Consider the following 14,171-nt stretch of genomic DNA (forward strand, 5'->3'; position numbering starts at 1 on the left):
TTGGTTGGCTGAAATGCTTTTTGATGGATGAATTCCCAGGTGTGGATAAAAGCACTTGGCAATACTCAATCAAAGAGGATAGAGAAGAAAGACTGTGAAGTGAGGAGGACATGGGGGGTTGTCTGGCTTCTTTTTATTTACAGGTTGTCATATTTAACAAAGGGCTTACAGCTTCACCCATAATCTTGTGTGATTTTAGCACTGCTAGACCAAACTGCTATGTTGGCTACCCTTGAAGGGCTTTCCCAATGCTTCTGTTGGATGCAACATGGGGCAGCTTCCTTGCGTCACAGCCACCTCACTGTTTGCCCAAGTGGTGTTTCTGAAAGTACACGTCCTTTTCAGCAGCCCATGGTCACAGTCTATGAAGCTATCTCTTCCAGTCCAAGACTTCTTTTGTGTTAGAGTCTTGCTGTAGCCAGGAATGTTTGAGACATGTTTCTGCTGACAGTTTTCTGCTCTGCACTCCTGAGGATTGGATGTAGGGCAGTTTGGAGAGTTCCTCACGGTGGAACTCCCTATTTACAGTCAGTGAATTCATTAGCGCCCTGAATTATTTACCTTAAAGAATTCAAGTCTTGAATTATTTACCTTTAAGGTCTGTCTTCCTGTGTTGTGCATTTGGTTAACTGTAGACCTGTGCTCTGTTATAAGCTATTAATGTCTAAGGTAACATAATATCCAAGGAAGTTTCAGCTATTTACTGGTAATTTTATTTTCATACACAAAATACATTGCAACATTGCAGCTGATCTTTAAGGTCCCTTCCAACCCAAAGCATTCTATGATTCTGTAAGTTCAGACTGACACTCTGATATAAAATGGATTTGTGCAGATCCTGTAAATGCATGGACAGTTTTTGATGATGTTGTCACACTCTTCTCTCTGCAAGTCGCCTGCCTGCTGCCAGCTGTAGCTGCAAACCCTGGGCAAACTCCCTATTCAGCATCTTGGTTTTTCCCTGCTGTCCCATATTTGACCCAAGTTTTTATTTATGGCATGGTACTCAAATCCTACTGAAGAAGTTTGTCATTTCCTCACGATCTTACTCTGTTTACCAGTGTCAGGCTTCAGGATTTGACAGATGATTTGGGAAGCCCCACTTCTCTTTGCAGGAGAAGACTTAAAAGGACAAAGGATCCTGAGGATCTCAGCCTTGCTGCTGAGATGTCTCTAAACTCCATAGTGTTTCGTGTACAGTTCCCTTCTGCTGTGACTGTTCATTACTTTTAGTTGAGAGAAGCCAAGTTTTCAGGCTGGTTAAGAATTCACTGTTAATGGCCACTTGAGTGATACTGAGTTTGAATGACTGGTGTAGTGCTTCATTGGAGCTTCATGGCAGCTCTCCAAGGCACAGCTCATCTGCCTGGACGCTGAGAGGGTGGCAGGGAGTGTCAGGGTGGCTGCCATCCTTGCTGCCAGCAGCTGTTCGAGTTGTCATGCACTCTTGCCCTGAAGCCCTGATGCACAGCTCAGGTACATCCCACGTGCCAAGAGTGAAGGCAGCTGCAGCAGGCAGCGCTCACCTGCCACATTCCCCTCCCTTCTCAGGGATGAGTGCTTGAACTCATCAGCGTTCTCTCTTCAACGTACCTGTGGTACACCAAAGACTTTACAGGAAGCAAACAAATGGCATTGTGCACTGGCATCATATAGTCTTGGACGTGGTTCTTCAGCAGTGCTGCAGCTGCATGCCCAGCAGGCAGTCCTCCATGCCTAACCCCAATTCTTGCTCTCTCCCATCCAAACTTCCAATTTTCTGTCCCCATTAAGTGAATTTTCTTGTTCTGACATGTTTTACCTTGCCATCCCCTGGTCCAGATCTTGGCTGCTCAGTTTTGAGCATAGATGACTCCAGGCTGCAGTAGGGAGGCCACCTGGATCAGGAGACCCTCCTTGCTTGGGAGGTGGCCCTACCCTGGCAGCAGATGCCAGAGGCAATGGTCACTTCTCTTCTGCTATACCATGGACTAGACTGTGTTCACTGTGTTGTGTGGCATCGGGCTAAATCCAGGTTTAAACTCTGTTCCAGACATTGTGAGAATTTGGTCTTTCCAGCCACTTTCTTGGGAATGTCTCAATCAGACCGCTGTGACCAAAATCTTGCAGCAAAACTTTCTGTCAGTCATCCATGTCAACAATGGACAGATTATGCTAAAATTCTGAGCCCTGAAATGCAGGAAGGGTATGGCAGCCATATCCCCCAACCTGTGCTCTGTCTGGGTTTAATTGTGTATGCCCTTGTGAAGGTAGGCAAGGGACCATGTACATATGGTTGGGTTGTATCTCTTTAAGTGAAGGGTTTTTTAAATTTGCTTTCAGAGAAAGCAGTGAAATACTAATAGCATTTGCAGTACTGAAAATCCTGTTTCCTTTACTTAGCATGTGTCTTCTGGCCACTCAGAGAGGCTGGGGATGGGGCAGTTGAGGTTGTGTCTTCAGCTGGATTTCTACCATACGGGCTTTTTTCTTCCTTATTTAAATGTCTTCTATGAAGTGTATTGGCAGGAGAATTTGACACTAAAGCTTAAAGCTACTAACATGGGAAGCGAGGAGTAAACACAGACACTAAAAGACCCTTTTGAGAATTTTAAGTGGAGTCACTACTTAAATAATGTTGTAGGTACAGAGTATGGAGAAACTTTATGATTAAGTAATTTACTGTTAATGCAATTTTGCAAGTATTATTTTTACATCACTGGTTATTAGTGGCATGTATTTGATGTTGATACTGAAAGAAATTTAATTAGCTTTCTCTCCCTCTGTATTTCTGCTTTTGGTGGCACTGTCTGCTTGACATTGGTCCAGGTGCTGCCAGTCAGGATGGCCTGGGAAGAGGGCAGAGGATTTGGGTATAGGAGAGCTGTGTTCTCCTGTGTAGCTCTATAAGTGGGCTGTGGTATCTCATCTCCCTTTCCAAACTGGTATCTGTTGCTTCTATTAGTGATTTTGGGGAAAATACTTTTTCTTGTTTAATGTTTTTATGAGATGAGGCAGAAAACAAAAGATCTGAATATCTACTGCAAAACTGCTGTAATACAAAAAAAATAGATAATTGCTTGCAGTTAATCAATTTTCTCTGTTGTTTTGTTTTTCACACAGAGCAATGAGGCAAGAGAGAAGTTTTTAAAAACAGAAAAATGTGATTGCATAAACATCGTTGTTGGCAGGAGGACTCAGTGGATTCAGGTAATAATGTGACACCACTTTCTATTATGCTTTAAAAACTGGCTGAGTTTCAGGCTGTCAGTGGCCCTTTGTCAGGAGCTGAGGAGTAGAGGAAGGTGACAAGGCATAACAAGACCCAGTAGCTGGCTGTTAATTCATTCAAACCAGATGAGAGGATGTGGGTGATCCCACAGTGCTGGGGAGTGATGCTGGGGGGCTGCAGTAGCTTCCTCCTTTATGTCAGGCTGCTGTATCTGAGTCTGGGGTTTTTTTGTTTTGTTGGGGATTTTTAACGGGCTTTTTTTTAACCCTAGGAGATTCTCTCCTTCGACCTCTTACAGCTTCGTCGATGTAGGCGGGAAGCTCCATGCCTGTTTCATGGAAGAAGGTCAAATGATGAGCAGTCCTTTCAGACTGCAGAACCCTGAATCCACGAATATTTCTCTTGAATTCCCCCTTTAAAAGGATTTCTGGATCAGAGCAGATCATTATCTGCTGAAAGACCCAGATCTAGACCTTTACTGCTTTAGAGAATGACTGCTGGTTATTTTCTGTGTGTGAAGACAATTTCTTATTGCATGGTTGTAGGAAACCTAATGTGTGATATTTAAGCATACTACTAATGTTTGCAGCATATTATCTTGAAGTAATGGATTTTAACATATTTAGATCCTGTTTTTTAGAAAAAGTAAATTCCTAGCTAAAATGCAGCTCTTATGGTTTTAATAATTTTAATTATTTCCCTCACTCAAGGGGAGTACAGAATGAAGGCGGGGGGAGTTTACAGTGCTAATTGCACTCCACGTTTGTAATTGGGAGCAGATCCTATCCTCAATCTTCTTAGGCAATCCTAGTGAAGTCATCAGGCTTTTCACAAGCATATGGTTTTCCCCACGCCAATTTGGTTCTGGGATAAGGGCCTATGCTGTGCTTTTTCGTTCGCTGATTTCTCATACGGAGGAAGTTTGAAAAATATGCATCATCTTTTCCAATGTAGATTCTTGGTTTCTAGCAACAGTTGAAGAAGTTCTGCAGTATTTTATTGAGATCAGCAAAGCTCATTGCTTTAGAGGGAGCTGTTACTAACTGGCAAGTGCATTTTCTTCGTTAGGTGCAAGGTGAGGAAAAAAGCAGTTGTGGCTTTGCATTGCTATAGTCATGACCAAGAAGGATGTTTAAAAAGGATATGAATGGGTGTGGATTTGATATTTCCTAAAGCCAGCTTCTTTTTAGTATTAAATTGCATACTCCAGGAAGCTAGTTGCTGTATCAACATCAGTATAATGACACATTAGTTAAAAAAATCAATATCCAGTCATAGAAACAAGTCCTGGTATAAGCATTTGGGTGCTTACAGCTGTGATTTGTATGTATTTGCAAATGTAATGGGCTTTTTTTTCCCCCTTGTAGCACTGGTAACTTGGATAAACACTGTATGTGTGACTCATTGCAGAATATAAACTTACTTTAAAGGAGCAAGTGTTGGATTTGCTGAATATCCTATTGCTTGCATCCCTGAATACTTACTTGCAATAGGTCATGATTAATCTTAAATTGGCCAACCTGAGGGGAAAATTACTGCTGATACCCCATAGGTACTTCAGAAACAAACAGAATGATGGAAGTGCTTTACAAACATAAATAGTAGTTAGAATTCATAAAATCGTAAAGCGAACATATGGTACAAGGCCTTCTAAAATATAACACTTGAAAGCTTTTTTTATCATTTCAGAAAGAGCTTGTTTAGTTATCACAGGAAAAGTAAATATTTTCATTCCTTTTTCTTCAGCGCACTCTCATTCCATTTATCTTTCTCTTTTTCCTTTTGTACTTCTTTTTTGTCCCCCCAGAGTGTTCTTATTTTGGTGGGATGGGAGATCAACACCTGATGTGCATAGAAAGCCCTGCTTGAGAGCAGGAGATAAAGCTGCTATTGGTCCTCTTGGTGTTAGGTACATTCTTGAAGTCCTTCTGCAGTGTCGGCACAGAGTTGATGTAATTCAAACTGAACGCGTGCTGTGCGCATGTGTGCGTGAGCGAGATGTGATGGACACTGCAGCGGCTCCTGGACCACTCAAGAACACACTTATGTTTTAATGCAATACCCCAGACACTGGTGAGGAGGGATGCAGTCCCTCTGTGTGTGTGTACACACACATTGTAGGCATGTGAACTCGTGGGAAGAAGCACAAGACAGCTCTTCTGCTGCACCTTTGGTGGGGTGGTTGTGGTCTCCACTGCTTCGAGCCATTAATGGGACAGGGAGGTGAAGTTCCTGCTGGAAAGGGGTGGAAGGAGGAAGATGGGGAGTAGAGGAGTGGGGAGCCGGGTGGGGATCGGGGGCCAGGGAGGAAGACACAGCTCCAGAGGGAAATACTCTGTGCTTTGCAGTTGCTTGTGTGGATAGAAACCAGATGGTGCGCTGGAACACCCGCTCGCTTGGGCGGCGGCGGAGCCAAACATATGGTTAATGGTTAGGAGAAAAAGCTTTTCGAGCCAGGGCTTTGCTGACTGCCTCGCATTACAGATTGTTGCAGTGTGTCATTACATTGCCAAACTAAGTGCTTAATACCCGCTGCGGGCGCTGGGCAGGCATTTGCAGGAAGGGATGCAGAGGCTCCCTGGTCAGGGCGGGAGGCTGACATCACGCACAGCCCCCTGCCACACCCCCCCACACCCCCTTTCCCCTCTAGAAACCCCATAAATCTCTCAATTTACAAGCCCAAATCTACAGCAGGCAGTTTTCCTGCTCTGAGTGTCTTTAATCCATTTATTTCCAGCAGCGTATGGTTGGTTTTGCCTTTTTTTGTGCTGGTTTTTGTTTTGGTTTTTTTTTTGGTTCTCAAGCAGCCGAGTTCACTGAGGCCGCAGCACCACACTTACATGTCCAGCATCCGAAGTTCCTGCTCTGGGATCTTTGGGCGACACCAGACCCCATGTTATCTAAGGAACTGCTGAGCTCATTCATCTCCTTTTCACGGCCCGCTTCCTTTTATTTTTAGCCAAATCCGTCAGGCCTGACAAGCGGGTAATTTGAGCCAGAGAAAGGGCAAAGCTCCAGGTCCTTTCCACAAAGCAATTCTTCTCCTCCCTCCTGGGAAGGCTCCAAACTTGGCCTGCTCCAGGCAGATGGATTTGTTGAGTCATGTGAGATCATTTACACAAAAACACAGCGAGGCAGTGAAAAGGAAAAAAAAAAAAAGGGGAAAGAAAAAAGAGAAAAAGGTGGGGGGGAAGGGGTGGGAGAGCATGCACTGCGGGGCTGCTGTGAGCGTAGGAAATGTGCTGCGAGGCAGCTAGACAGAGGAATGCAGCAGATTCATTCTTGTATAAGGTAATGTCTCGTTTACAGTACAGGGTGGAGCCAGCACGGAGGAGAAATCTTTTGAAAACAGATTACTCATTTAAAACAAAAATTCTCCTTAAAATAAATAATAATAATAAAAAAAAATAACCATAAAACACTCAAAACAACAACCCGACCAGCAAGCGAGCGGCGCACATGGGCGCGCAACAAAGGCGGCGTTGTTGACAGCACCGGATTACAGTAGCGGTAAACTCCGGGCTGGGAGGTTGCTGGAAAATGAGTTTGCTCCGTGATGCAACTGGAGTTTGCTTTGTCTGGCCGCCAGCGCAAGCGGTGCGGTGCAGACTGCGAGCCCAGCGGCAGCAGGGCACACTTTGCTCCATCCAGGGATGATTTCAGACCGTGGGGAGGGATGGAGCGAGCGGTTAAGAATCCTGAGCAGACAAGCTGGGGGGCCATCACTAACAGCAAAAACGAGGGGGGATATGCATGGAGGGGGTGGGAGGGAACCTCTTCTTGCTTTGGTTTTGAGCTGGTTGTGGCATCATCTTTGTTGCATCAAGGAGTAAATTGCATTTATTCAGTTGAATGTGAATTTTGTTTTCGTTTGCAACCTAAGCTAACCCCAGCATGTTGGTTTTCGTTTTTTAAGTGGGTGGTAAGAGAGAACATGAAACTTGGAGCTTTTCAGATCTTGTTACATCCTAGAGAATTAGGTTGGGTTAATTTATGCAGTGTTCTAACAAGATGCATTCAAACCTTTAAATAGACTGTATTTAAGTATTGTTAATATAACTCCCAGTTACTCCAGTTTTCTTAGCAAGGCAGCATCTAAATGTTACTGTTTTGTCCCAGCAGTGATTAAAAATTAAGAATAGAAGTAGAAACTGGAACTGGAAATTGGTGGGAAACATGCAATAAAACAAGTCCAATGCAAAGTATTTCCTAGAATTCTCAGCAACAGTTAAGGAACTTGGGGGAGCATGTAAACAAGGGTTTGTATTTTAACATGACATGTTCCCCTGCTGAGTAGTATCTTCTGCATTGCTGACTCCACAGCAGTGTCTGTTGAGGTGCTTTCCTCTGGGGAGGGGAGGGTTTGTCTGGAGCTTGCCTCCCTCTAACTTGACCTTGTCTTTCCCTTTTTCTCCTCCTGCTGCTTTTTTACACTTTTGTCTGAAAGAAGGCTGGCTTTCCCAGCCCTCTAGCTCTGCTGGGCTGCACCGCTGAGCACAGCACGCTCAGTGTGGGGTGAGCCTTCCCTTCTGTGCTTGGAGTTTTCTCACTTGATGGAAACCTTTTGTCTTGTCTGTCTCTTGATGAGGCTACCTCACTACTTATGTACAAGGAGCACTTGGCAACACCCCAAGTCCCAGCTGGGATCCTGCAGGGCACAAACCCCCCATGGGGTCCCTGGCCATCAGCTGATGTCTGGTGTAAGGATCAGCAGAGGGACAGAACTATGAAGATGAGGAATACAGTCAGGCTTGGGACCTAGATGGTGCAATAAGCTGTGGCCATAGCACGGCAGCCTTTAATGGGGAATGGCTGTAGATTGCTCTGAGATCCTTGGAAAGGTCCTGGAGAAGGACAGCACTGTTATTTATTCTGTTTGCATAGTTACTGTAACTTTCTTTCTCTTTTTTCCCAAAAACCTAATCATCCTACATTTTCTGTTGCTGTGAGCAACATTTCCTGTTGTTACCCAGAGCTGCAATTCCAGTTAAATTCTCACTTTGTATAGCTAATCTTTCAGCAGTGGGTGTGGGATTTCCAAAAGAAAAGGCATTTGTGAAGAGCCAGTTTTTAAGATTTTTGTCTTAGTGGACAATTCTGCAAAACTCCTTTTTTAACTATTCACATTCATTATTGGTTGAAAGCTCTAGCCTCATCTCTATTTATGGCACTTAGAAGACTTGTAGGTCTTTCATTCCCCTACAGAGTGCCCCAGTCCTCAACGTCTCCTTTTTCCGCTTCAAAGATGCCACATGTGTTGCTTTTTGCATCTGTACGTCAGACAACCAGCCCGACTAGGCAGGTTTCGGGAACTGTTTATGACCTGTCTATCGGGAAAATCAGCCTTACTCTTCCTTCCCCCTCTTTCACAGCCGCTCAACTTCCTCTCCTTCTTCTTAAAGTGTGTTGATGCTATCAGCCCCCTAATTCTTTTATCTCACTTCTCCTATCACTTCCATTCTTCTGTCTGTCTCATGATTAGACTAGAAATTTCTCTGTTGCTGCTGGCCTCTTCCCTCCTGGCACGTACTGTGGCACTGCCTCCTTTGGGATCTGAGGAGGGATAAGTATGGAGTTCATATGTGTTGAATTACGTCTTGTGGTTGGCATTGGTTTGCAAGGGTAGAGGACGTTGTCTATGGCAATTTTGCTTTCATTTAGTAGCTTTGAACTGCCAATTCTCTCCCTCCTAAGTTGGAGGATGAGCAGGAGGTCCCCACCAAGGCTTGGGAAGGGAGGCACTGAGAACCTCCTGCTGAGGTTGCTCAACCTCCTTATATTGTGCCAAGGAGAGATGCACTAGGAGAAAGGTAACCCTCTATGTTTGGTGTCACATTATCCTTTTGATGGGACAGGATAGTGTTTCTCTCCCTTGGAAAATTTAGGCAAACTTTATAGTACTCTGCAGTGATATCTAAGGTGAATGAGGCTAGCATCCATTTATGGGGCTTACGAAATAACCTCAAAATGAATAAATCCCTAGCCTGCCTTCGCCCTAACAGAAAATTATAGAAGTTATAGTGTAGTGGTGGCAATTTCCTATTTGTCATGTGTTCATTCAGAGGGCTTTTCAGGGGAGAGACAAGATTTATTCTAAACAGATCAATCTAAGTTTCTGTGGAGCTTTAAATCTATGTACATTTTTCTCATCCAGCGATGAATTGATGCATCAGTGAAGTGCAGGACTGTTTGTAATGTATTTGAAACCTAGCTGTTTCCTGGATGCAGCCAAATCCCATTAACTGTGATTTCCCTGCTTCCTTTTTCCTCCTGTCGAGCCTTCTGGATAGCGGCTTTTCTTAACAGCTTGTTTGTAGAATCTGTTCCGAAATCTCCCGGTCGCTTCACTCTTCTCAAAGCAAGGGAAACTCTGGGAGCAGCTTATTAGCTGCTTATCATCCAGTTTCCATTTCTGTTAGAAAGTCTCCATCAGCCAGAGACCAAACAAGCTTAAATCTCTTTGCCTTCCATGTGGTCAAACACAACAGAGGTAGAAGTTCTTTTGGAGATTAAACTTTGCAGGTTTGTTAAGTGATACATCAATCTAGACAGCATTTGTGTATAAAATTGCCTTCTTTAATTTCCTTGGAGCATCCTTAGGGAGCCTTAAAAGTTGTCTGAAAACTACTAGCGAGGATGTCCAAGCATCCTCTGACAGTGCCTTTGCAGTAGCAGGTTTTCAAGTCTGTGTTAAAAAATATCAAGTTGTTTTAAGCTCTGTTCATTTCATTAGCTTTTCACTGATAGCTCCTGTAGCATTACTAACTGCTAATGTGATCCTTTAGTTTATTGCCTTGATTTTGTTATAAATTAAATTGGTGTCAGCGAAAGTCACTTCTGATCAGATGCTATAGAAAAATTTTTTTAACCTCTTTGCAGCCTTTGTACAATTAATGGGAACATACTGTTGCCTCTTGATAAGTTCATTCATGTTTAATAGCTATTTGTGAGCCATATTTGGCTTTTAAGTGGATGTATCACAGCTCTTGAAGCATTTTGGTGGCTAAATAGCTGGGATTAGACACTCCAATTGCTCTTGCCAATTGTTTTCTGGTGTTCATAATGAACTCTGTGTGTTACAAAAATATTTTTAGTTATAGCCTTGTCGGATTTGTTTAAGGAAAAGAAATATCCTTATTTTTCAGAGAAGTTTATCTGGGAGTGAATGGAATTATATTAATGTTTTTTTCTCACTTGATCAAATTTTAAGTGCTAAAATGAAAGGCCCACTATTACTTGCAAAAGTAAGACTTGCTTTAGGAGGAGTGGAGCAATTTATCTTCTGTATCTGCTTCACTAATTGCAGCCTGTAAAGACCCTAAAGAGTCCTGGTAGTCAATAATTTCCTTACTGCAACCAGGGAAAATCAGATTTAAAACGCACTTAACTGATGCTCTGTTCCACATTTTAATACCTCTTGATTCCTGTGGTCACAGCATAAATAAATACATTTGATTGCTTACTGGATCATGCCAGTTTTGGATGCCTTCCTCCCTCATCAGAATACTCCTTTTATCAAAGATAGCTGCTGTGGTAGAGCTCCAAGCTGTTGATTAGGTAAAAGGGAATGCCATACATGGGAAAATAAACCAACACCCACAAGGTAGCGTCTTACTAGAAAGTAATGAGATTTCTATTACAAAATTCAGCTTGTTGTTTTCTATTTGAATACATTTCAAAATTAATAATAAAATACTGAAAAATTAAACTTATGCATTCTGGAAGAATGGCATGGGATAATTCTGGGAGAATTAACATGGGATATCTTTCTGTTTGGTTTTGAGTTGATTGCTAATTGGCTTCCGCATAGTACTGTGAATGGGTTTGAAGCCCCTGTGGTGGGCTTGGACTAGTCTGGTTCAGACTCATTGCTGCCTTCTCCATGCTGTTCATTATGGTTAATGGTGTCTGGTAGGATGCAGAACCCAGATAGTTATGATTAAAGAAGTCTTCTCCTGGGATGCACAGCTTGGACACAAGCATCAGTGAAGCCCTTTTTGCAGCCAGTGATGTTGTAGACAGCGGGACTGCATGGGGAGGACGTTATGGGTAGCACTGTGCTGATGAGGGTATGGCTGGCACAGCCAGACCTGCTCAGATGGCATTTTGAGAGCAAGAGGTTAAAAGGGCAAGGGTAAACCACGGTCTGAAGCAGACTCTTGCATGGGGCAGGTCTGTTCTTGGGTGACGCTCATTTAGCTGTGCAGCTGAAGTGCAGCAGGAGTTTCACCCCTGCCCACAGGCTAGCAATCACACACTCAGTGGGAAGTTACTTTTCTGCTGGGTTTTGCCCCCTGTGAGTGTTGGGGACATCATTGGACGTAACAGAAAATTAAGGGGCAGAGGTTTGTGGGGTATCATAGCCTGTTCACGGTTTAAAATAAATCTTCTGTTGTTAATTCTCCATGGGGCAAAGGGAAAGAGGGGTTTGCACTCTAAACTCTGGAGAATTTTGGGTATTTAATGTTAATTTTAACCCTGAAGCATTAGTGAATTAAGTAGAGCTCCAAGTGCTGCAGTTAGCCTTCAACAGGAAACACTGGGTAGCATTGCTGAAGGAGTGATGATAGCAGGGGTTCCCATATGCATGCAGTGGCATTTCTGGAAGAACTAAAGGTTGGTATTTCCAAACACAAGGGGAAATTCACGTGAGCTGATGACACATATTTTGGTTTCCAGTACAGTAGGTGGCAGGAGAGACAAAGTGACAGCTTGGCTGGGGTGGCTGCTGGTCCACCTGCCACAGTAACAAATGGCGCTCTACGCCCAGTACTGTGGAATAAGTGACATTGTATTGCCAGGTGCTTTTGTGAGGTCTGTCCTCTGGTGTGATCAGTGCAATGCCATAACAAGATGAGAACATTAGATACACATACTGCAATGTCTCTGTGTCAAATGCCCCAGTGTGCACTTGTGGTGTTTTTGTACCATGTCTTCTGGTACGTGTCAGGGACTAGAGGTTTTGTGGCAGCCTACACCAGCCCTAGTTACGACCACTCATTGTCCTTCTCCTCCTACCTTGTCCTTGGCCAGGCCTTCCCCCGTTCTCTCTTGTGCCAGTGTTAGTGCTTATGAAGCTGACCATAATCTGCTTGACTGCTTGGGGTAAAGCCAGTCAACAACAAACTAAGCTAAAGATGGGGTTGGACTTTGTACAGCTCAGCAGAAGCATCTCACCTCGTGGTTGTGAAAACAGTGTTGAGGTAAAGAAGTAAGTAATTGGAAAAGGGACTGACAAATTCAGGCAATAGAGTACACCCTTGATCACCCCTATCAAACAGGATGGAAGACAGTGAAGTAGACACCAGCAACTTCTCTAAGCCAACAGCTGATACTTTTGGCTTAGAGAAGTTTCTGATCTACAGCTGCATAAAATAGCCTTAAAAGCCTGAAAAACCTTTTAAGTTACATAAGAGTCTTTCCTAATGGAGAAGCAAACTGAAGAAGTGAAATTAGTGGCATTTTCCCTTTGTGTCTTACACATATGTCTCCTTTTTTAGGTGAAAGGGATATTCCTCATCCCACTTTAGTGAAGGTGAACAGATTGTTTCCTTTTTTATTTATGGGAGATTTGGTCTCCCAGTGCCCCCAAGGACAAAATCTGCTCCAGTGTGTGTGTAACTTGAGCAATGTCAATGAGATTGTAAAACAGAGAAGGTGATTTGGCTCTGGGTTTGTAACTGGAGAAAGGAAGAGCTTTTGTCCATTGATTTATAAGAAAATTGATGTATGCCTAAAATATGCCCACCTGTTTGCTGTGCTTTTTTCCTGAGGATTGCTCAATGAAGGACTTCTTTGTGCAGGCCTGCCTTAGACCCAAGAAGAGCAGATAGTATACGACTCATACTTGTCAGAAGAATCTATAGTATACATACAAGCTTCCAGTGATGACTTTAGTCCTCCCTTTATCTATATTTGGACATAAAATTTGAATTCTGGCATATCAAAATATGCCTGTATGATGACCTAAATTTTGCATCTTCATAAAATGTCAAGCCCTTTTGCTTGGCTCCATTACTTATATTCTGTTTCTGTGACTACTGGTTTTGTAAGATTGTTGTCAGTGTTTTTTTAAAAAAAGTTAATGCTGTTTTTTTCATTGAGGGTTGACTGAAATTTGAACTGGTGTTGAAGTTGTAAAACTGTTAGTGTAACATAGTAGCAAGGACAAGACATCTTTTGTCTTTGCTGGAGAGCCTGACTGCCCCATAGATAGAACTTGAGCACTTCATACTGATGAAAAATGAAGGCAGGAACACAGTGATTTATTGAAGGTCATGGAGGAAACCTGAAAGGTTGAGACCTAGGTCTCTTCTACCCCACCCCAGGAAGCTGAATCCTGTGATTTCTAGTATGGTGAAGTTTACTTCCTCTTCCCCTGAGAATGTGAGACTCTTCCCATTGCAAAAATATTTGTTCTTGTCACGGCAGGTACAGACACACATTGCAAATTTGGAACCAAATTTGACTCATTGCCACAAAAACAGGCACATTTAGAAAGTAGCTAGCTATTGCTGTATTGTGCAGAATGAACAAGGGAAATGGTCTGAGTGGCACAAAAACCAGTTAGTAACTGCTCTGTTGTTGCTTTGCTCAACTCTCTGAGTTGTATCTGCACCAGAGGAGGGACCTGGGCATGCACTGGGTTTAGGCAGCTTTTGGACTGCTCCATCCCTTGCACACAGGACAGGTTTTTTTCTCATAGAAAAGCCAGTTGTAAAGAATGGGACCTTGTTGGCAAAATTTTCCTTGAATGGGCTGGTATCTTGCAGATATGGGTACGCTGACAGCAATGGTGTGGCTGCAAATAGTTAATTGGTTCTGTAACCAGGTTTAACTGTAGAGGGCTCTGCTTGGTGAGGAGTATCAGGAAGGAGTTCCTATTATTTTAAAGCACAAGCTATCTGAGGCTAATTATGAAAAACATGCCAAATTGAAATACTCATTCTTTTAAATGAAT

General features: G+C 43.2%; 1 protein-coding gene across 1 annotated transcript in view; it reads left to right on the top strand.

Annotated features, from left to right (window-relative positions):
- Window positions 1-14,171, top strand: part of BACH2 (BTB domain and CNC homolog 2) — a 180,548-nt gene that overhangs the window by 39,378 nt on the left and 126,999 nt on the right. The window contains exon 2 of the mRNA XM_053939311.1: window positions 3,103-3,189. The gene's annotated coding sequence lies outside the window, so the exon portion shown is untranslated. The remainder of the gene's footprint in view (window positions 1-3,102; window positions 3,190-14,171) is intronic.

The sequence above is a fragment of the Vidua chalybeata genome, chromosome 3, assembly GCF_026979565.1.
Source record: "Vidua chalybeata isolate OUT-0048 chromosome 3, bVidCha1 merged haplotype, whole genome shotgun sequence".
NCBI classification, from domain to species: Eukaryota; Metazoa; Chordata; class Aves; order Passeriformes; family Viduidae; genus Vidua; species Vidua chalybeata.